Source organism: Amblyraja radiata, chromosome 11 (assembly GCF_010909765.2).
Source record: "Amblyraja radiata isolate CabotCenter1 chromosome 11, sAmbRad1.1.pri, whole genome shotgun sequence".
Taxonomy (NCBI): Eukaryota; Metazoa; Chordata; class Chondrichthyes; order Rajiformes; family Rajidae; genus Amblyraja; species Amblyraja radiata.
The window spans coordinates 486,894-510,467 of NC_045966.1; the positions used below are offsets into that span (position 1 = coordinate 486,894).

General features: G+C 45.9%; 1 long non-coding RNA gene across 1 annotated transcript; it reads left to right on the forward strand.

The window, feature by feature from the left end:
* Positions 1-1,759: 1,759 nt before the first annotated feature.
* Positions 1,760-18,225, forward strand: LOC116978198. The gene is made up of 3 exons (XR_004413416.1): positions 1,760-1,771; positions 10,362-10,365; positions 18,189-18,225. It is a non-coding gene; the product is annotated as an uncharacterized LOC116978198 (long non-coding RNA).
* Positions 18,226-23,574: the final 5,349 nt, after the last annotated feature.

Below are 23,574 nucleotides of genomic sequence, written 5' to 3' on the forward strand. Positions count from 1 at the left end.
TTCTAACTTCAGTTGTGAATAGCATTAATTATACTTGTCTTTCTCCAGGCTGGTTAGCATTCTGCAAAAGCTTTTCTCTTTACCTCACGAACGTGACACTGAACTAAACTGAATTGAACTGGAAGGGATGTGATTTATTCCCAGAGGTTGTGAAGGTCTTGGTGCAAACTGTGCCGTTTGATTTGGAGAAAACTGTAAGTTGCAGAAGAAATTGGATGATGATGAGGCTGGTGACTGGTGGGTTTACCTTGTGTGAAACTCAGGAGATAATTACACACAATATTGGAATAACTGAGTAAATTCAGCATTTTATTATCACATCTCCTCGTTTGTGTTCTCCTCAACCCAAAACTCACATAGTTTTAAACTGCCAAACCACCCAAATCACGGTGACACAGATGTTAGAGCTGCTGCCTCACAGTGCCGGAGACCAGGGTTCAATCCTGACCTACCTCGGGTGCTCTCTGGGTGGAGATAGCACGCTCCCTGTGGCCATGAATGAGTGGGGATGTAGGTAACTGGACCTCCATAAATTGCCTGTAGTGTGTAGGGAGCGGATGGGAAAGTGAGAGAACAGAACGAGTGTGAACGGGTGATCAGTGGTCGGCACGGACAGAGGGCTGAAGGGCAAGTTTCCATGTTGTGTCTCAAAACTAAACTCAATCAGAACATCACTACAGATACAAGAAGATTAACACATACTCATCATTACACAACAATAGATACTCTCATTCCCCAATGCCCTTGACATTTGTTATCCTCCAATAACCTTTAGACAATAGACAACAGGTGCAGGAGTAGAGGCCATTCGGCCCTTCGAGCCAGCACCGCCATTCAATGTGATCATAGCTGATCATCCCCAATCAGTACACCGTTCCACCTTCTCCCCATATTCCCTGACTCTGCCATCTTTAAGAGCCCTATCTAGCTCTCTCTTGATAGCATCCAGAGAACCGGCCTCCACCGCCCTCTGAGGCAGAGAATTCCACAGACTCACAACTCTCTGTGAGAAAAAGTGTTTCCTGGTCTCTGTTCTAAATGGCTTACTCCTTATTCTTAAACTGTGGCCCCTGGTTCTGGACTCCCCCAACATTGGAAACATATTTCCTGCCTCTAGCGTGTACAAGCCCTTAACAATCTTATATGTTTCAATGAGATGCCCTCTCATCCTTCTAACCTCCAGATTGCACAAGTCCAGCCGCTCCATTCTCTCAGCATATGACAGTCCCGCCATCCCGGGAATTAACCTGGTGAACCTACGCTGGGCTCCCTCAATAGCAAGAATGTCCTTCCTCAACTTAGGGGACCAAAACAGCATACAATACTCCAGGTGTGGTCTCACCAGGGCCCTGTACAACTGCAGAAGGACCTCTTTGCTCCTATATTCGATTCCTCTTGTTATGAAGGCCAGCATGCCATTGGCTTTCTTCACTGCCTGCTGTACCTGCATGCTTACTTTCATAGACTGATGAACAAGGACCCCCAGATCCCGTTGTACTTCCCCTTTTCCCCTTCCCATTTAGAATGATGAGGTTCCATGTCTCAACGCATCCAATGCATGTTTGAGCTCAGTAAATTCCCATTTTCCTTTGCCAAATAAGGTTTGACAAGATGTGTTTTACACTGACACAAACACTTTCAACAGAAGTGATTTCTAAACCCTGAGTAGAAGAGGAAGAGGAAGGTCCTGTAGTTTCATAAGACACAGCGTGAGACTGGGGAAGTCAGTGTGTCACCGTGCTTGGAGCTTTGCTGCCCAGTCTCTGGACTCGTTCACCATCAGTCTCTTCCCACAAGGTAGGCGACCTTACTGCAGGTTCACTTCAGGTAAAGGTGTGGTTTAAATGGGATCTAGAAACGGAACTCTGTGTTCAATAATTTCTAATGTGTGATATTCCACTCCTACCACCATTTACTAGACTGTACCAGTCTGTTCTGCTTTAGATTTTACAAGGACATAGAAACGTAATGAATAATGAAGAGAGACACAAAATGCTGGAGTAACTCAGCGGGACAGGCAGCATCTGGAGAGAAAGAATGGGTGATGTTTCGTGTCGAGACCCTTCTTCAGATCCAGACTTCTTTGACCCGAAACGTCACCCATTCCTTCTCTCCAGAGATGCTGCCTGCCCCGCCCAGTTACACCCACCCAGTTACTTGTCTATGCTCGGTATAAAGCAGCAACTGCAGTTCCTTCCAACATGAAACTTTATCAATATATTTCTGTCTCCATTATTTCCACTAGAAACTTAATGAAGCTAAATTATCAGCATCTGCCATTTTACCCATTTGGGCTTTCTGGTCAATCTAATGTATCGCTGCTCATGTGGGTTTTATTTTTCCCATTTCTCCGGCAATCCTCTGGGACTGATTGAGGATGTTCAACGTCCTCGCCGTTCTGTTGCCCACTCGCTCAATTAATTGACTGAATAGTGAGGTACAAATGAGTTAAAACCATTCTACCGAGAAGCAGGAAGTAAGTGGGTCAAGAATGAAACTGTCGACGTACAGATGAGTCGTTTCAGCCAAGGCAAAGCGACTGAATGTGGTTGTGAAATCCCAGATGACAGCAGTGACAATATTCCAGTGGCAGATTCCACAGAGGAATGGTCCTTCCCCGTGTAATTGTGTGCGGTTAATTCTCAAATGGTCCTGGCCCAGGGTTTTCAAAGTGGCTGTGTTCAATACAACACTTGCCAACTAGCTATTCACTGCAGCATTTCCTTTGCAAATTATTTAGTGGCCCTGTTCCGTTCAAGATCACACGACCATCAAACATTCTTCAGTATGATTTTACACATCATCACCACTTCAAATAGTGACATTTGTTTTAGAGAAATGCAAGGTGGTTATGTGGGTTATTTACAGAGACTGTGATGGTCTTGGTGCACTGTGTGATGTTGAACTTGGAGAACACTGCAAGGTGGTTATGTGGGTTATTCACAGAGGCTGTGAAGGTCTTGGTGCACTCTGTGATGTTGAACTTGGAGAACACTGCAAGATGCAGGAACTATTTGGATGCTAATGAAAATATTGGCTGCAGGTTCCTCCTTGAATTAAATTAAATGCTCGGGAGAAAATTTACATTCAATATTGTACTAAGTTTGAAAATAATGTATGATCCTGATTCTCAAATGTACCTCATTTGTAACTCCCTAAACCCACCGTGATCTGATACATTTGGATATAGATTTAAACTGCAGGATCAGCTATAATGGTATATGGACATATAATGGTATATGGACACACTGATCTGTTTTGTAGCTAATGCCTACTATGTTCTGTTGTGCTGAAGCAAACCAAGAATTTCATTGTCCTATCAGGGACACATGACAATAAACTCACTTGAACTTGAAGTTGAGCTAAAGCTCTAACATAGCTGCAAGGTGTGAATATTGACCATGTTCCCTTCGTTACAAAACAGCAGATTCCCTCGTTTGCCATTATCTTAGACATTTGCCATCCACTAATAGCATTTAATATAAGGAGGTTCCAAGTCTAAACTTATCCAATACATTTGTGACCTCAGGAAATTCCCGATTTGTTCCACAATCAGTTCCCCGTTCCTGCCTTCTCCCCATATCCCCTGACTCCGCTATCTTTAAGAGCCCTATCTAAGTCTCTCTTGAAAGCATCCGGAGAACCGACCTCCACTGAGGCAGAGAATTCCACAGACTCACAACTCTCTGTGAGAAAAAGTGTTTCCTCATCTCCGTTTCCTAGTCAATCTAAATTGAATACTTGTGTTCCCGTTTCACCGGCAACGTCCTGGGACCGTTTGAGAATATTGAATGTCCCTTGCCATTGTGTTGCCTTCTCTGTTCATTAACTCACTAGCGAGATCTGATTTAGTTGAGAACATTTTACCAGTGGTAGGAGGTAATTGAGTCAAACATTAAAAAGGCGGAGTACAGATGAATGATTTGGGACAATAGCGGTTGAATATGGTGATGAAATCCCAGATTACTGAAGTGACAATATTCCAGCAGCAGAGTCCACCAGGTGAATGTATTTTCCCCGTGTAATTGTGTGCGGCCAATTCTAAAATGCCCCAGGGGCAGGAGTTTCAAACTGGCTGTACTCAATACAACATTTGCCAACTACCAATTATAGATATTATATAGCGCCGCAGAATTGTGCACCTATCCCCCCCCCCCCCCGTTTTGTTTTCTGTTTTTTGTTTTTTGTGCTAAATTATATGTATGCACTGAGTATGAGCTGCTTTTAATCTCATTGTACATGTATAGTGACAATAAATGGCATATCTACTGATCCTTAGTCTAAAACTGCACCTTGTTTCCAAACAGAGAATGTACAAAATGATGCCCAGGTTTCTCTGCAACAGTTTGCCAGCTGGTTTGATGATCAGTTTCTTTGTTTTCCTGCTTCGACCAGTTTCCACACAGAGTAAGTACTTTCTCTTCACCGGTCACAATCACCTTGCATTAATTATCATTGTCCGTGTAAACCCGCACCCTATTGTCAATCTCACTTTCCTCTCCACATCCCTGAATGTGTTGCTGCCTCACCAATCCACACCATCCTTGCTGGACCTCCATTCCACATCCCTGTATGTCCCGCTGTCTCACAAATCCACACCATCCTTGCTGGACCTCCATTTCTGAGCCCATCCCATCAACTCCCTCTCCTTCTCCTGCACTGACACGGTCCTTATCAAAGTCAGAAATGGCCTCCTGTGAACTTGTTGCAGAGTTAAACCCTCCCTCCTCATCCCGCTCAGCCTCTGCAGCCTTTGACACGGTTGTCCATACTATCCTCCCCAACATCTCCTCACCACAGTCCATGTGGGTGGATCTGCCCTCGACTTCCTCGCTGGGGTTTCCAAGGAAGGTCACAACTGTCTGGAATTAAATTCAGTTCAAAATTAATGATTACAGATATGGGGTGGGTGGGGAAAATGTGTTTTAAATGTTAATTCTTCATTGTTCGTATTCGCAACAGAAAACAGAAATCGAATGTATTTCTTGGATGATGGAGACGGCATTGTGTTAAACGGACCGGACAATGCTGAGAAAGACACTGTTGTTGTCTGGGAATGGAAACCACACTCAGGGAAGGAAATCAGAAATTGACTTTTAGAAGAACGGGGAACTATTGGATCAAAGGGAAGACCGATGGCAACTTGTATCCGGAGATGAAAGTGAATCTCTATACCCTTGCTCTAACAATTGATAAACCCACATTTAAATTGGCGGGAATTTTCACTTTGACTCAAACAGAACCGAGAAGGCAAATCCTGAAACAATATGAAATATTTGGGATGAAAGGTGAGTGGGTGCGATAAGGATCAACAATGTTGAATTAATCTCTGTAAATATTGTCACCTATAATGAATGATGAGAGATGGCGGGATTGTGAGACTTCTTCCACCCGGTGAAAAGTCAAACAACTGGGGAAGTGATTTTGTTCATTGATTGTGTAATGATCAGCAGGGATGGGTGATAATAGTTTGATGACTTCACTGGGAACAGCAAATCAATGAATCTAGCCACAGCGAATACCATGGTCTTCTTGCCGGCACACGGTAAGGTGATCACGGCAAGCAAGGTGGTATGGAACCAATGTGTCCGTGTAGTGGTCCCGGGGTGACACTGCTACTTAATGTTACCCTGTGACCAGGTGGATGGAAGTCCATCCATTACCTGTGGAACATGGGCTCTGCCATAGAGTTCACCTCTTGAGACCAATCAGATACACCGAGAAGGAGTGGAAATAGATGCATATTCAACAGTTTGTGAATATTTGAAACAGAGAATGTGTAAATACAACACTGCCTGTATGTTGCCGGTTCCACCTGCAGTCCCACGGTGAACAGCCGGCATTTAATACAATCATCCCCTCCAAACTGGTTACCAAACTCTCAGAACTGGGTCTCTGCGCATCCCTCTGCAATTGGATCCTCGACTTCCTCATCCACAGACCACAGTCTGTTCATATTAGTGGAAATGTGTCAATTTGTGACCCTAACCCTAACCCTAACCCTGACCCTAAACCTAACCCTAAACCCTAAACCCCTAATCCTAAACCCTAAACCCAAACCCCTAAACCTAAACCCTAACCCAGCCCTAACCCTAACCCTAAACCCTAGCCCTAACCCTACCCTAAACCCTAACCCCTAAACCCTAACCCCCTCTAACCCCCTCTCTCTAAACCCTCACTAACCCTAGCCCTAACGCCCTAACCCTAACCGACCCTAACCCCTAACCCCAACTCTAACTAACCCAGACCCTAAACCCTAACCCTTAACCCCCTCACCCTAAACCCTCACTCTAAACAATTCGGCGGTACAACAATCACTGATAGTTTGAATCCTCCCAACGTTCGGCTTTACACCTTTAACCACAAACACATACTTGGATCACCAAGTTGACACCCCATCTATCAGGCAATGAACGAGATTGGGCACATTTTGGATGGGCACTACAGGTTCTTGGCGCCTCGACCATAATTAGAAATACGTAGCAGGTTAATGAACAGAGCACAGGGTGACAAAATTATACATTCTCTAAAATGAACACCCAGACACGTGGACAGTGCCTGGAGAAATATCTCTAAGAAGGCCTACTGCATGTGACCACAGCAGTGAATCCTGCAAGTTATCAGAATACATTGACTTAATCAACAGACTAAGCAACACCCCTGCTAAACCAAACACTGTTCTGTGACTGCCATCTGCTGCTGTATACCATGGGCATCAATGCCTGTACACCAACAGGAGTATACAGGGCATTCAGAATATCTAGTGAAAACACACCCATGACTCGCACATTGCTTTCAATGAAAACATCCTTTGAATAACATCAGCGACAAACCAAAGTAACAGTGATGGGGAAGAAGTTTGCCCCAGCACATGCCAACATTGGCAGATTGGGAGGAGACTGACTAACCCTAACAGATATTTCTACCAGCATAGAGCCCATTCTTTTGAGACTCTGGGTGGAAACTAACAGGAACTGCTCACTCCTTAGAGGAAGACAGGATAGGAAATTGTACCACTGCAGATGTATCCAAATCAGAGATTTAAACCAACTGCAAAAACTACAGTGCTTTGTAGGGCAGCATTAATAAAAGTGAGACTTAGCCACAATATTAAACTCTACTTTCCCTGTAACAGGAGCCAACTACAACCAGGGAACATTGCTCTGTCCAAAGACAAAGTGCTGGAGGCATTCAGCAGTTCAGGCACAATCTGCCTGACTGCAAGTGGAATGGACAGATGACATCTCAGGTCAGCAACCTTCCTCAGACTGATGAACGAGAATGAAAAGAGGCTGAGGCACGCAGGACAAAGCCAGCAAGTAAATAGGTGGTACATGTGAGGAGTGATGAGCATATGGATGGAGTGAGTGCCAAAGGTTCAAGATGAAAGGGACAAAATGCCAAATAAGGAGAGAACGGAAATATGAAACTAGGAGAGATGGGTGGAAGGAATAGAGGGAATATGGGATTGTTTGAGAGATGAGCGTACAAGGACCAGTTAGTTGTTATTACAATTTAGTTGTATTTAGTTATTACTATTTAGTTATTATTTAGTCATTGTTATTATTTAGTTATTACCGTTTAGTTATTAATATTATTTAGTTATTACTATTTAGTTAATGAAGGGAAGTATGCTCATCTCTCAACTCCTTGTCCATAGTTCCCTTTTACCTTCCAACCCCACCTCGCCCTGGTTTTATATTTCACAGTTCTTGTCCTTATCCAACATGTTTGATCACTTCCACCTTCACCTCCATCCATTTGCCCATCACCCACTCACCTGTGATCCACCCATCACTTGTCAGGCAGTGCCCAACCCCCACCTCATTTCCAGCTCTCCCCCGTATTTCAGACTGAGACCTCCCGACCCAATTAGTCATCTGTCCAATCCTTCAGGGGTTGTCAAACCCACCAAGTTCCTCCAGCACTGTGTATCTACTCACGATTCAAACATGGGGTGACTCGTGTTGCAAAAAAAAAAAAGTATGTTTGCAACACGAGGAATTTCATTTACCAGACACTCATACGAATAAAAAGCAACAGAACACAAAGTTCAAACTCTTCCCTTCTTTGGTCTCCCGCGGTCTGGGGCCTCGAGCCTTCCGTTGACGGCACGATCTTGCCTCCTGTGGCCGGCGGTCGGGCCGTCCGTGTCGGGGGTCCTGCATCGGGGGTTGAATCCCAGCTCACGCGGGGTCTAGTCGAACCTTTTGCTTTCTTTGGGGCTTCCCGACATCGGTCTCCACCAGAGACTGCGAGCTCCTCGATGTTGAAGAAACAAATTTAGAAAAGCCATCAATTATTTAACACATTTATCCCATTAACTGAAGAGGGTTAGAAATACGTACCTTATCTCCTATGACATCCATAAAGACCGAATCCAGGAAGACTTGATGCTGAAAAATGAAATTAACATAACATTTTAATGTTTGAAATGTTCCATCGTCCTTCTCTACAATTAGACAAAGTGCTGGAGTAACTCAGTGGGTCGGACAGTCCTGGGTGAGAAGATTCTAGTCCTCAAGCTAAAAACACTTGGACATGTGGACAATGCCTGGAGATGTATCTCCAACTAGGACCATTGTGTCTCTGCAGTCAGGACTCCTACAGGTTGGACCAATATTAATGTAGTCGAATATATTTAGACTACCTTAAGAGTTTAAGGTCTGAAGAGTCCCAACCCAGAATTACCAATCCGTGTTCTCCAGCGATGTTGCTGCACCCATCGAGTTGCTCCAGCACTGACACAATTTACAAGCACAGCAACACCCCAGTTACATCAAATACCCATTATATTTCACAAGTGTTCTCCCAACCTTGTTGCCCGATGTCTTACTCTCCACGTGGACATTTAAACGTTAGATATAAACAAACATTCAGTGGTGTCCAGGTGGTTAAAAATACCTGGAAACCCCAAGCCCCCAGAGCTTCAGTCAAAAATATTAAACTCCACTTTCCCTATAACAGGAGCCAACTACAACCGGGGAACATGGCTCTGTCCAAAGACAAAGTGCTGGAGGCATTCAGCAGTTCAGGCACAATCTGCCTGACTGCAAGTGGAATGGACAGATGACATCTCAGGTCAGCAACCTTCCTCAGACTGATGAAAGAGAGTGAAAAGAGGCAGAGGCACGCAGGACAAAGCCAGCAAGGAAATAGGTGGTACATGTGAGGCGTGATTAGCATATGGATAGAGTGAGTGCCAAAGGCTCAAGGTGAAAGGGACAAAATGCCAAATAAGGAGAGAATGGAAATATGAAACTAGGAGAGATGGGTGGAAGGAATAGAGGGAATATGGGATTGTTTGAGAGATGAGCGTACAAGGACTAGTTAGTTGTTATTACTTAGTTATTACTATTTAGTTGTATTTAGTTATTATTATTTAGTTATTATTATTTAGTTATTACTTAGTCAATGAAGGGAAGTATGCTCATCTCTCAAATCCTTGTCCACATTTCCCTTTTACCTTCCAACCCCACCTCACCCTGGTTTTATATTTCACAGTTCTTGTCCTTATCCAACATGTTTTATCACTTTCACCTTAAACCTTTGGCACTTACTCCATCCATTTGCCCATCACCCACTCACCTGTAATCCACCCATCACTTGTCAGGCAGTGCCCAACCCCCACCTCATTTCCAGCTCTCCCCCGTATTTCAGACTGAGAGCTCCCGACCCAATTGTCAATCCTTCAGAGGTTGTCAAACCCACCAAGTTCCTCCAGCACTGAGTATTTACTCACGATTCAAACATGGGGTGGCTCTTGTTGCAAAAAAAGTATGCTTTGCAACACGAGGAATTTCATTTACCAGACACTCATACCAATAAAAAGCAACAGAACACAAAGTTCAAACTCTTCCCTTCTTTGGTCTCCCGTTGACGGGACGATCTTGACTCCCGTGGCCGGCGGTCGGGCCGTCCGTGTCGGGGATCCTGCATCGGGGGTTGAATCCCAGCTCACGCGGGGTCTAGTCGAACCTTTCGCGTTGCAGCTTCCCGACATCGGTCTCCACCAGGGACTTAAACTGAAGAGGGTTAGAAATACTTACCTTATCTCCTATGACGTCCATAAAGACCAAATCCAGGAAGACTTGATGCCGAAAAATCAAATTAACATAACATCTTAATGTTTGAAATGTTTCAACGTCCTTCTCTACAATTAGACAAAGTGCGGGAATAATTAGATGGACCTGCAGTGCAGCGGATCACCACACGATGGGAGTGTCGACCACAAACTGGATGGACCTGCAGTGCAGCGGATCACCACACGGTGGGAGTGTTGACCACAAACTGGATGGACCTGCAGTGCAGCGGATCACCACACGATGGGAGTGTTGACCACAAACTGGATGGACCTGCAGTGCAGTGGATCACCACACGGTGGGATTGTTGACTACAAACTGGATGGTTCTGCAGTGCAGTGGATCACCACACGGTGGGAGTGTCGACCACAAATTGGACGGGCCTGCAGTGCAGCGGATCACCACACGGTGGGAGTGTTGACCACAAACTGGACGTGCACTGCAGCGGATCACCACACGGTGGGAGTGTTGACCACATCAGATGGACCTGCAGTGCAGCTGATCACCACACGGTGAGAGTGTTGACCACAAATTGGAGCAACCTGTTGCACAAATTCACTGCACATTGGGAGTGCTGTCTACAAATTAGATATAATTGTTCTCTTTACTGCAAAATGGTTCTTTATTGCTTTGTGACCAGTTTCATTTCCCCATAACTGGAAGAGAGAAGGTGGGAGACAGTGAGAACGGGAGGGAAGCATGGAATGCCAACGTCCCCGGGTGTTGTACCTCTTGTGAACAGGTTCACCCACTTAGAAGCTGTCGGGACAGAAGAGGTGTTTACACTGGGCGGAGGACTGGCTTGTGATGCGAATAGGGCTGTTGAGCCAAAACCAAAAAGGCCTAAGGCAGGCAACGCCATTGTAGTGGGAGACTCCATTGTGAGAGGTACGGACAGGGGTTTCTGCGGCAACAGACGGGATGCGAGGATGGTGTGCTGCCTTCCTGGTGCCAGGATCCAGGATGTCACGGACAGAGTGCAGAAAATCCTCAAGGGCGAAGGTGAACATCCGGAAGTGGTAGTGCATGTCGCCACAAACGATGTCGGAAAGAAGGGGATGAATATTCTACAGCGTGACTTTAGAGAGCTCGGAAAAATGCTGAAAAGCAGGACCTCCAGGGTTGTTATCTCCGGTTTGCTTCCAGTTCCTCGTGCTGGCGAGAGCAGGAACAGGGAGATACGGGACCTGAACGTGTGGCTGAGGAACTGGTGCACGGGGCAGGGATTTAGATTCTTAGATCACTGGGATCTGTTTTGGGGTAAGGGGGAACTGTACAAAAGGGACGGATTGCATCTTAACAGGTGTGGGACCAGCATTCTGGCAGGCAGGTTTGCCACTGCTACACGGGTGGTTTTAAACTGAATAAGGGGGGTGGGGTGTCGAATGGGCTAGTGGAGGATGGAGTTAAAGGGAAAGGGTTTCTTAAATGTGTGAGCGTAGAGACAGAGGGGTGTAAAATGAGGGTAGAAGCAATAGGTAGCAAGGTGAAAAGTAAAAGTGGCAGGCAGACAAAACCAGGGCAAAAATCAAAAAGGCCCACTTTTCAACATAATTGTATAAGGGGTAAGAGTGTTGTAAAAACAAGCCTGAAGGCGTTGTGTCTCAATGCAAGGAGCATTCATAATAAGGTGGATGAGTTGAATGTGCAGATAGCTATTAATGACTATGATATAGTTGGGATCACGGAGACATGGCTCCAGGGTGACCAAGGCTGGGAGCTGAACATCCAGGGATATTCAATATTCAGGAGGGATAGAGAGAAAGGAAAAGGAGGTGGGGTAGGGTTGCTGGTTAGAGAGGAGATTAACGCAATGGAAAGGAAGGACATTAGTTTGGAGGATGTGGAATCCGTATGGGTAGAGCTGCGAAACACTAAGGGGTAGAAAACGCTGGTGGGTGTTGTGTACAGGCCACCTAACAGTAGTAGTGAAGTTGGAGATGGTATCAAACAGGAAATTAGAAATGCGTGCGACAAAGGCAAAACCGTTATAATGGGTGACTTCAATCTACATATAGATTGGGTTAATCAAATTGGCAGGGGTGCTGAGGAAGAGGATTTCTTGGAATGTATGCGGGATAGTTATCTAAATCAACATGTAGAGGAACCAACGAGAGAGCAGGCTATTTTAGACTGGGTATTGAGTAATGAGGAAGGGTTAGTTAGCAGTCTTGTTGTACGTGCCCCCTTGGGCAAGAGTGACCATAATATGGTTGAGTTCTTCATTAGGATGGAGAGTGACATTGTTAATTCAGAAACAATGGTTCTGAACTTAAAGAAAGGTAACTTTGAGGGTATGAGACGTGAATTGGCCAAGATTGACTGGCAATTAATTCTAAAAGGGATATGCAATGGAAGACATTTAAAGACTGCATGGATGAACTATAAAAATTGTTCATCCCAGTTTGGCAAAAGAATAAATCAGGGAAGGTAGTACATCCATGGATAACAAGGGAAATCAGGGATAGTATCAAAGCGAAGGATGATGCGTACAAATTAGCCAGAAAAAGCAGCATACCGGAGGACTGGGAATAATTCAGAGACCAGCAGAGGAGGACAAATGGCTTGATTAGGAAAGGAAAAATAGATTATGAAAGAAAACTGGCAGGGAACATAAAAACTGACTGCAAAAGTTTTTATAGATATGTGAAAAGAAAGAGATTAGTTAAAATAAATGTAGGTCCCTTGCAGTCAGGAACAGGTGAGTTGATCATGGGGAACAAGGATATGGCGGACCAATTGAATAACTACTTTGGTTCCGTCTTCACTAAGGAAGACATAAATAATCTGCCGGAAATAGCAGGGGACCACGGGTCAAAGGAGTTGGAGGAATTGAGTGAAATCCAGGTTAGCCGGGAAGTGGTGTTGGGTAAATTGAATGGATTAAAGGCCGATAAATCCCCAGGGTCAGATAGGCTGCATCCCAGAGTACTTAAGGAAGTAGCTCCAGAAATAGTGGATGCATTAGTAATAATCTTTCAAAACTCTTTAGATTCTGGAGTAGTTCCTGAGGATTGGCGGGTAGCAAACGTAACCCCACTTTTTAAGAAGGGAGGGAGAGAGAAAACGGGGAATTACAGACCAGTTAGTCTAACATCGGTAGTGGGGAAACTGCTAGAGTCAGTTATTAAAGATGGGATAGCAGCACATTTGGAAAGTGGTGAAATCATTTGACAAAGTCAGCATGGATTTACATAAGGTAAATTATGTCTGACGAATCTTATAGAATTTTTCGAGGATGTAACTAGTAGCGTGGATAGGGGAGAACCAGTGGATGTGGTGTATCTGGACTTCCAGAAGGCTTTCGACAAGGTCCCACATAAGAGATTAGTATACAAACATAAAGCACACGGCATTGGGGGTTCAGTATTGATGTGGATAGAGAACTGGTTGACAAACAGGAAACAAAGAGTAGGAGTAAACGGGTCCTTTTCACAATGGCAGGCAGTGATTAGTGGGGTACCGCAAGGCTCAGTGCTGGGACCCCAGCTATTTACAATATATATTAATGATCTGGATGAGGGAATTGAAGGCAATATTTCTAAGTTTGCGGATTACACTAAACTGGGGGGCAGTGTTAGCTGTGAGGAGGATGCTAGGAGACTGCAAGGTGACTTGGATAGGCTGGGTGAGTGGGCAAATGTTTGGCAGATGCAGTATAATGTGGATAAATGTGAGGTTATCCATTTTGGTGGCAAAAACAGGAAAGCAGACTTATCTAAATGGTGGCCGACTAGGAAAAGGGGAGATGCAGCGAGACCTGGGTGTCATGGTACACCAGTCATTGAAGGTAGGCATGCAGGTGCAGCAGGCAGTGAAGAAAGCGAATGGTATGTTAGCTTTCATAGCAAAAGGATTTGAGTATAGGAGCAGGGAGGTTCTACTGCAGTTGTACAGGGTCTTGGTGAGACCACACCTGGAGTATTGCGTGCAGTTTTGGTCTCCAAATCTGAGGAAGGACATTATTGCCATAGAGGGAGTGAAGAGAAGGTTCGCCAGACTGATTCCTGGGATGTCAGGACTGTCTTATGAAGAAAGACTGGATAGACTTGGTTTATACTCTCTAGAATTTAGGAGATTGAGAGGGGATCTTATAGAAACTTATAAAATTCTTAAGGGGTTGGACAGGCTAGATGCAGGAAGATTGCTCCCGATGTTGGGGAAGTCCAGGACAAGGGGTCACAGCTTAAGGATAAGGGGGAAATCCTTTAAATCCGAGATGAGAAGAACTTTTTTCACACAGAGAGTGGTGCATCTCTGGAACTCTCTGCCACAGAGGGTAGTCGAGGCCAGTTCATTGGCTATATTTAAGAGGGAGTTAGATGTGGCCCTTGTGGCTAAGGGGATCAGAGGGTATGGAGAGAAGGCAGGTATGGGATACTGAGTTGGATGATCAGCCATGATCATATTGAATGGCGGTGCAGGCTCGAAGGGCCGAATGGCCTACTCCTGCACCTAATTTCTATGTTTCTATGTTTCTATAAAGCACCCATTGCCCAGATGCCAAAGCTTGTAAAAGCCCTGAAACCAGGGAAGATTTGGGATAAAAATCAAGGAAGTGCAGATGCTGGTTTACAAAAAATAAAAAATAAAGACAGAGTGCTGGAGTAACTCAGTGGGTCAGGCAGCATCTGTGGAGAACATGGATAGGTGACGTTTCAGAACAGGACCCTTCTTCACATTGTACTAAAATAAATACATTAAGACCAACTAAAGTGTGGAAACAGGCCCTCTGGTCCACTAAGTCAGCACAATCCAGCAATCACCCCGTACACTAGCACTATCCTACACACTAGGGACAGTTTACTAAAACCAATTAACCTGCAAATCTGCATGTCTTTGGTGTGTTGGAAGCCAGAACACCTGGAAAAAACCCACATGGTCAAAGGCTGAACATACAAACAACACATGTTGTCAGGATTGAACCCTGGTCTCTGGTGCTGTGAGGCAGCAACTCTACCACTGTGCTGCCCAATCTTTCCCCCAAACACTGAAACCCAAGAGAGGTTTTGTAACAGGGGCCTTACCTTAAAGTAATCTCCAAAAAGACGAGTTCCTGAGAGCTGACAAAGATGTACAAAACAGTCAAATTAATACACCACAAATATTAAACTCTACTTTCCCTGTAACAGGAGTCAACTACAACTGGGGAACATGGCTCTGCCCAAAGACAAAGTGCTGGAGGCATTCAGCAGTTCAGGCACAATCTGCCTGACTGCAAGTGGAATGGACAGATGACATCTCAGGTCAGCAACCTTCCTCAGACTGATGAAAGAGAGTGAAAAGAAGAAGCGTCACGCAGGACATAGCCAGCAAGTAAATAGGTGGTACATGTGAGGCGTGATTAGCATATGGATGGAGTGAGTGCCAAAGGCTCAAGGTGAAAGGGACAAAATGCCAAATAAGGAGAGAACGGAAATATGAAACTAGGGAGAGATGGGTGGATGGGATAGAGGGAATATGGGACTCCTGTTTGAGAGATGAGCGTACAGTGGAAGGGAAAGGACTAGTGTTAGTTGGTTAGTTAGTGAGTGAATTAGTTAGTCAATTAATTAGTCCGTCAATTAGATAGTCAGTGCAGTGTTGGGGGGTGAAGGGAAGTACACTCATCTCCTTGTCCCATATTTCCCTTTTACCTTCCCAACCCACCTCCCTATGGCTTTACATTTCACAGCTCTTGTCCTTATCCAACACGTTCACCTTCAGCCTTTGTCACTTACTCCACCCATCTGCCCATCACCCACTCACCTGTATCCACCCATCGCCTATCAGGCAGTGCCCCACCCCCACCTCATTTCCAGCTCTCACCCCGTATTCAGTCTGAAGGCTCCCGACCTGATTAGTCATCTGTCCATTTCTTCAGATACTGCCTGACCCACCAAGTTCCTCCAGCACTGTTGTTTACACTCAAGATTCCAGCGCCCCGTATTGAAAGAACCGTGAATAAAAAAATAATTAGAGATAGCGTGGAAATAGGCCGTCTGGCCCAGCGAGTCTGCACAATCCAGTGATTACCCCATACACTAGCACTATAACCATATAACAATTACAGCACTGAATCAGGCCATCTTGGCCCTACAAGTCCGTGCCGAACAATTATTTTCCCTTAGTCCCACCTGCCTGCACTCATACCATAACCCTCCATTCCCTTCTCATCCATATGCCTATCCAATTTATTTTTAAATGATACCAACGAACCTACAACATCCTACACACTATCCTACACACTAGAGACAGTTTACTAAAACCAATTAACCTACAAATCTCTGAGCCAGCCTACAGATGCTGCCTGACCCATCGAGTTCTTCCAACTCTGCTTTTATTGCTAAAGATCCAGCATCCTGAATTATAAAACCCTTGACCAAAAATAAAGAGGAAACCCCATTGTTAATCTTTCCAAAACATATCCCCATTGAAACCAAAACGGGGTTGAAATAAGGGCCTTACCTTCACACCATCTCCATGAAGATCAAATCCAGATAGACTGGATAAGGTTGCAGGAACATTACAGGGCGTGCAGCAGTTCACAATATCAGAGGAAACCCGACCGCAACAGACCAGACTCTACTTTAACCGACAAAACCATTAAATGAAACTTGTGTATCAGGAGAACAGCAATGGGGAAGAAGTTTATTCCATCTTATGCCAACATTTGGCAGAACGAGAAGAGACAGTCTAACCCCAGCAGACACTTCCAGCAACACAGGTCCAGTCCTTGGAACCCTGGGTGGAAACAAACACTAATTATTCAGAGCAAACAGATTGCAGCAACACAGACACTCGCCAAACCAAATATAGATTTAGAGCAACTCTAAAGAACTACAGTAGGGTGAATGGAAGGGGCAGGATTAGTAAATTATAATAAGACTCAAGAGCCATGACTATTAAACTCACTTTCCCTCAGATAACTTTAACCAAGGAATAACTAGGTCAGAAACAGTGCTGGAGGTACTCAGTGGGTCAGGCACCATCCGCCCGACTGCAAAGGAATGGACAGATGTTCAGATCAGGACCATTCTTCAGAGTGATGGAGTTGGGAGAAAGCTGGAAAGAGATGGGAGCAGGACAAAGCCTGGTGAGTGATGCTGGATACAGTTGGGCGCTGATTAGCAGATAGGGGAGTAGTGACAAAGGATAGAGGTGAAGAGGAGACAAGTGTCAGACAAGAAGAGGTGTGACATGCAAAGCCAGAGAGAGGGGTCTGGGAAAGAGGGGAATGTGGGACAGGGATGAGCGTACATTAGAGGGGAAAGGAGTAGGGTGACCGGAGTGTAGAGTGAGGTGCACACCAGGGTGGGGAGTGTAGGGAAAGAGGGGGTGTCCCTTCATCAGTACACTCATCCCCATGTCTAAATCACATTCCCTTTTATCCCTTCTGGTCCCATTACACCCGGATACCCGTCCCATTACACCCGGATACCCGGCCCACTGCACCCGGCCCCACTGCACCCGGCCCCACTGCACCCGGATACCCGGCCCCACTGCACCCGGCCCATTACACCCGGCCCATTGCACCCGGATACCCGGCCCACTGCACCCGGCCCCACTGCACCCGGCCCCACTGCACCCGGCCCCACTGCACCCGGCCCCACTACACCCTCATACCTCGCTCCAGGTTTACATTTCACACCTCTGGAATGTTTTGTCATCTTTTCACCTCTAGCCTTTGTCCTTTTCTCCACCATCTGCCCATCATCCCTTCACCTGTATCCACCCATCACTTGCCAAGCTTTGCCCCATTTCCCTTTTCCAACCTTCTCCCACTACTCCAGTCTGAAGGCTTCCAAGCTGATAAGTCATCTGTCCATTTCCTCCACAGATGTTGCCTGACCCACTGAATTCTGCCAGCACTGTTTATTTTGTTCCATGGCATGGCCAAAACCCAGAATAAATCCCTGTTAGGATGAAGGCCAAGACAATGAGGAAGTGGGGAGCCTAATGAAGGCAAGTGGATTTGGACAAGGGTAATGATCTCATGGGCCAGACCAAAGTGGCCGTTCCCCAGTCAAGACCTCAGATTGGACGAGTCTTCAGGTCACCGTATCCTCAAGCACAAGTACACACCACGCAAAGCACAGAGACAGAAGGCAGCGCCATCCAGTCAAGTGGTGTCAGGAGAAGGTGATCACTGGTATCATGCTGGCGGAGGAGAATCCACCACATTGGCATGTAGAACCAATATCCCCATCCCCCCCATACATCCCCCATACATCCCCCTCACTGTCCCCACCCTGACAGGAGAAGGTGATCTCTGGTATCATGCTGGCGGAGGAGAATCCACCACATTGGCATGTGGAACCAATATCTCACCCCCATACATCCCCCTCACTATCCCCACCCTGACCAACAGCCCCACGCTGAAACTCACTACTAAATAGAGACACAAGCACATACCAGTGGTTCCTGTTAAACTCCTTCAAGTAGGCCCAGACCACAACTTTAGTGAATAAACCCTAATGAGGGGAAGGGACAATGTCATCTTTAAACTAAAGTGGGCCCCAAGCTGAGACAGGCTGAGCCCAATTAGAGAAAATAATTGTTAATCTTTCCCAAACCTTCATCCACACTGAAGCCCAAGAGAAGGTTCTAAACAGGGGCCTTAACTTTGTACCAACTCCATAACCATATTCACATAGACCAAGTTATATACAAAACAAACCAATGTCACGTTAGTGATTTGAAGTCTGCTGACATCCTCCTTCACACTGGACACCTAGAGAGGAAGAGATTCCAATTGAAATTAAATGTCATGAGAAACAGGATCAGCCATTGAAGGATTGTAGTGAATCCTACAGGGTAGCAGAATACATTGACTACTGTAATTCACTGGCACAACAACATGCCAGCTTTGTTGAAGGGCAGCAGTGGCACAGCGGTAGAGTTGTTGCCTTACAGCGCCAGAGACACGGGTGCTGTCTGTACGGAGTTTGCACGTTCTCCCAGTGACCAAGTGGGTTTTCTCAGATATCTTCACTTTCCTCCCACTATCCAAAGATGTGCAGGTTTGTAGGTTAATTGACTTGGTATAAATGTAACATTGTCCCTAGTGTGTGTAGGATAGTGTTAATGTGTAGGGATCGCTGGTCGGAGCGAACTCGGTGGGTCAAAGGGCCTGTATCCGCGCTGTGTCTCCAAATGTGAAACTTAACATGTCACATGAAGTGTTCTCCCCCACACTGACCCAGATACCATTCCCTTTACCATGGACATTGAAACCCTGTGCACAAACAGAAACAGATAGGAGCCTACAGGCAGTTCAAATATCTGGAGAAACACACCATGACAAACCAGATACTACTTTAACTGACAAAGAAATACTTTGAATTAAATGAGACGTACAAGTAAAGGAACAGCAGTGAAGTTTGGCCCAGTTTATGCAACATTTGGCAGAATGGGGAAGACAGTCTAACCCTGGCAGACTCTTCCAGCATCAGAGGACCCAGTCTTTAGAGATCCTGGGTGGAAACTAACACTAATTGGTCACCCCTTTAGAAAGGAGCAGAGAGGAGAGGAAATGGATTCTGGCAACACAGACAAACATACTAAACCAAATATAGATTTAGACCAATTCCAAACAAAGCTACAGTTGGGTGAATGGAAGGGGAAAATTTACTTAATTGTAATGATTTAAACACAAGTGTCATCAACATTAAACTACTTTCCCTGCAACAGCAGCCAACTAGGATTACTTTAACCAGGGAATGTAACCTGGTCCAAAACAAAGTGCTGGAGATATTTGGCAGATCAGGCACCATCTACCCGACCACAAAGGGAATGGACAGATGCTGTTGTTTCCTGTTGGGACCCTTTCAGACCGATGGAGTCGGGCAGAGAAAGTGGGAAAGAGGTGGGAGCTGGACAAAGCCTGTTATGTGATTCGTGGATACAGGGGAGAGGGGGATGGGTTGTGACATTGACTAGAGGTGACAAGGAGACAAAAGGTGCAACAGATGAGAAGAGTGAAACGTAAAGCTGGAGGGATGGATACGGGTGGAAGGGAATAGAGTGAAATATGAGACTGGTTTGGGAGGTGAGCATACAGAGGGAAGGAGCAGAGTGACCAAGGTGTTGAGGGAAGTGTTCACACCAGGGTGGGGGGTGCAGGGAAAGAGGGGGTTCCCATCACCAGGGTGGGGGGGGGGGGTGCAGGGAAAGAGGGGGTTCCCATCACCAGGGTGGGGGGGGGGGTGCAGGGAAAGAGGGGGTTCCCATCACCAGGGTGGGTGGGGGGTGCAGGGAAAGAGGGGGTTCCCATCACCAGGGTGGGGGGGGGGTGCAGGGAAAGAGGGGGTTCCCATCACCAGATCCAATTAGGGAAAATAACTAGGTCTAAAAACAAAGAACGGGCGGTACTCAGCAGATGAGGCAGCATCTTTGTCACCACAAAGTGAATGGACAAGCATCATTTAGATCAGGACCCTTCTTCAGATTGAAGATGGGGAGAATGTTGAGGTGGGCCAAACCCTTGCAACTGGCAGATGGATAGAGGCACTTTGTAGCTATCCATGTTCTCCACAGATGCTGCCTGACCCGCTGAGTTACTCCAGCATTTTGTGTCTTGTTTTGTAAACCAGCACCTGCAGTTCCTTGATTTTCATCCCAAATCTTCCCTGGTTTCAGGGCTTTTACTAAGTTTGGCATCTGGGCAATGGGGGCATTACGGGGAAAGGTAAAGGGTCACAGAGCAACAAAGAACCATTTGCAGTAAAGAGCACAATATCTGAATGGTGCCAGATTAGGAAAAGGGGAGATGCAACGAGACCTGGGTGTCATGGTACACCAGTCATTGAAAGTAGGCATGCAGGTGCAGCAGGCAGTGAAGAAAGCGAATGGTAAGTTCAGAACAAGGGATCACAGTCTAAGGATAAGGGGGAAGACTTTTAGGACCGAGATGAGAAAAACATTTTTTTTCACACAGAGAGTGGTGAATCTGTGGAATTCTCTGCCACAGAAGGTAGTTGAGGCCACAGTTCATTGGCTATATTTAAGAGGGAGTTAGATGTGGCCCTTGTGGCTAAAGGGATCAGGGGGTATGGAGAGAAGGCAGGTACAGGATACTGAGTTGGATGATCAGCCATGATCACATTGAATGGCGGTGCAGGCTCGAAGGGCCGAATGGCCTACTCCTGTACCTATTGTCTATGTTTCTATCCAATTTGTAGACAGTGCTGCCAATGTGCAGTGAATTCATATAACAGGTCACTCCAATTTGTGGTCAACACTCCCACCATGTGGTGATCCACTGCACTGCAGGCCCATCCAATTTGGGGTCAACACTCCCACCGTGTGGATTAAGAAAGAAATGCAGATGCTGGAAAAATCAAAGGTGGACAAAAATGCTGGAGTAACTCAGCGGGTGAGGCAGCATCTATGGAGAGAAGGAATAGGTGACGTTTCAGGTCGAGACCCTTCTTCAGACTGATGTCGGGGTGGGGGGGGGGGAAGAGGCAGAGACAGTCGGCTGTGGGAGAGCCGGTAAAGGGAAGGAGGGAGAAAACACTGAAATTGGAGAATGGGAAGATGAGGCCAATGTTGGGATCCCGTTGGAGGTGGCGAAATGTCGGAGGATTATCTGTTGTTTGTGACGGCTGGTTAGGTGGAAGGTGAGGACATGGGGGACAGTCCTTGTTACGTAGGGGGATGGGGAGTAAGGCCAGAGCTGCGGGATATAGAGGAGACCATGATAAGAGCCTCATCTATAGTAGTAGAGGGGAACCCCCATTCCCTAAAGAATGAGGACATCTCCAATGCCCTGGTTTGGAACACTTCATCCGGGGCACAGATGTGGCCAGTGTAGTCCAGATAGCCATGGGGGTCAGTGGGTTTGTAGTAGATGTCGGTCAGTAGTCTGTTACCTGTGATAGACAATAGACGCCAGAGGAGGCCATTTGGCCCGTTCGAGCCAGCACCTATATTCGATTCTTCTTGTTATGAAGGCCAACAGGCCATTTGCTTTCTTCACTGCATGCAATGGGAGACATGGAGGACTCTGTCCTTGTTACGAGTAGGAGGATGGGGAGTAAGAGCAGAGCTGCGGGATATAGAGGAGACCATGATAAGAGTGCTGGAGAAACTCAGCAGGTCAGGCACCATCTTTGGAGGAAAAGGATGGGTGATATTTTGGGTAAGAACCCTTTTATTCCATCCCCAAATCTCTTGTTTCTCCAGAGATGCTGCCTGACGCACTGATATACCCAGCAATGTGTCTATCTTAGGTATAAACCAGCATCTACAGGTCTTGGTTTCTACATTTACATCAGCCAGATTCAATTTCAGTTAGAAACATAGAAAATAGGAGCAGGAGTAGAGGCCATTCGGCCCTTCGAGCCTGCACCGCTATTCAATATGATCATGGCTGATCATCCAACTCAGTATCCTGTACCTGCCTTCTCTCCATACATCCCTTTAGCCACAAGGGCCACATCTAACTCCCTCTTAAATGTAGCCAATGAACTGTCCTCAACTACCTTCTGTGGCAGAGAATTCCACAGATTCACCACTCTCTGTGTGAAAAATGATTTTCTCATCTCGGTCCTAAAAGACTTCCCTCTTATCCTTAAACTGTGACCCCTAGTTCTGGACTTCCCCAACATCGGGAATAATCTTCCTGCATCTAGCCTGTCCAACCCCATAAGAATGTTGTAAGTTTCTATAAGATCCCCCTCAATCTTCTAAATTCTAGCAAGTACAAGCCGAGTCTATCCAGACTTTCTTCATATGAAAGTCCTGCCATCCCAGGAATCACTGGTGAACCTTCTCTGCACTCCCTCTATGGCAAGAATGGCTTTCCTCAGATTTGGAGACCAAAACTGTACGCAATACTTCAGGTGTGGTCTCACCAAGGCCCTGTACAACTGCAGTAGAACCACCCTGCTCCTATACTCAAATCCTTTTGCTATGAATGCTAACATACCATTCGCTTTCTTCACTGTGATAAGGTTAGGGCAATATCACTTTAGTAAAGATACATCCTTTTATTCTGACACTGTGAAACATAGAAACATAGAAAATAGGTGCAGGAGGAGGCCATTCGGCCCTTCGAGTCAGCACCACCATCCATTGTGATCTTGGCTGATCATCCCCAATCAATAACCCGTGCCTGCCTTCTCCCCATATCCCTGGACTCCACTAGAGCTCTATCTAACTCTCTCTTAAATCCATCCAGTGATTTGGCCTCCACTGCCCTCTGTGGCAGGGAATTCCACAAATAAGATTCCAAAGTTACATCCTTTTATTCTGACACTGTGCCCTTTGGTCCGAGACTCTCCCACTACTGGAAACATCCGTTTAGTTTGGAGACACAGCACAGAAACAACACAATTCCAGTTGCACCAGAAATAAAATAATCATTAAAAACCCTGGACACTTCAAATGACAACAATTGAAAATAAAAGTCAGCAGAATTAATCAAAGAAGCAAACACAATTCAGTAGAAAGCTGTAGTGTTCTCACCGACCTCATGCCCTGGAGATGTAGATCCACATCAGACACA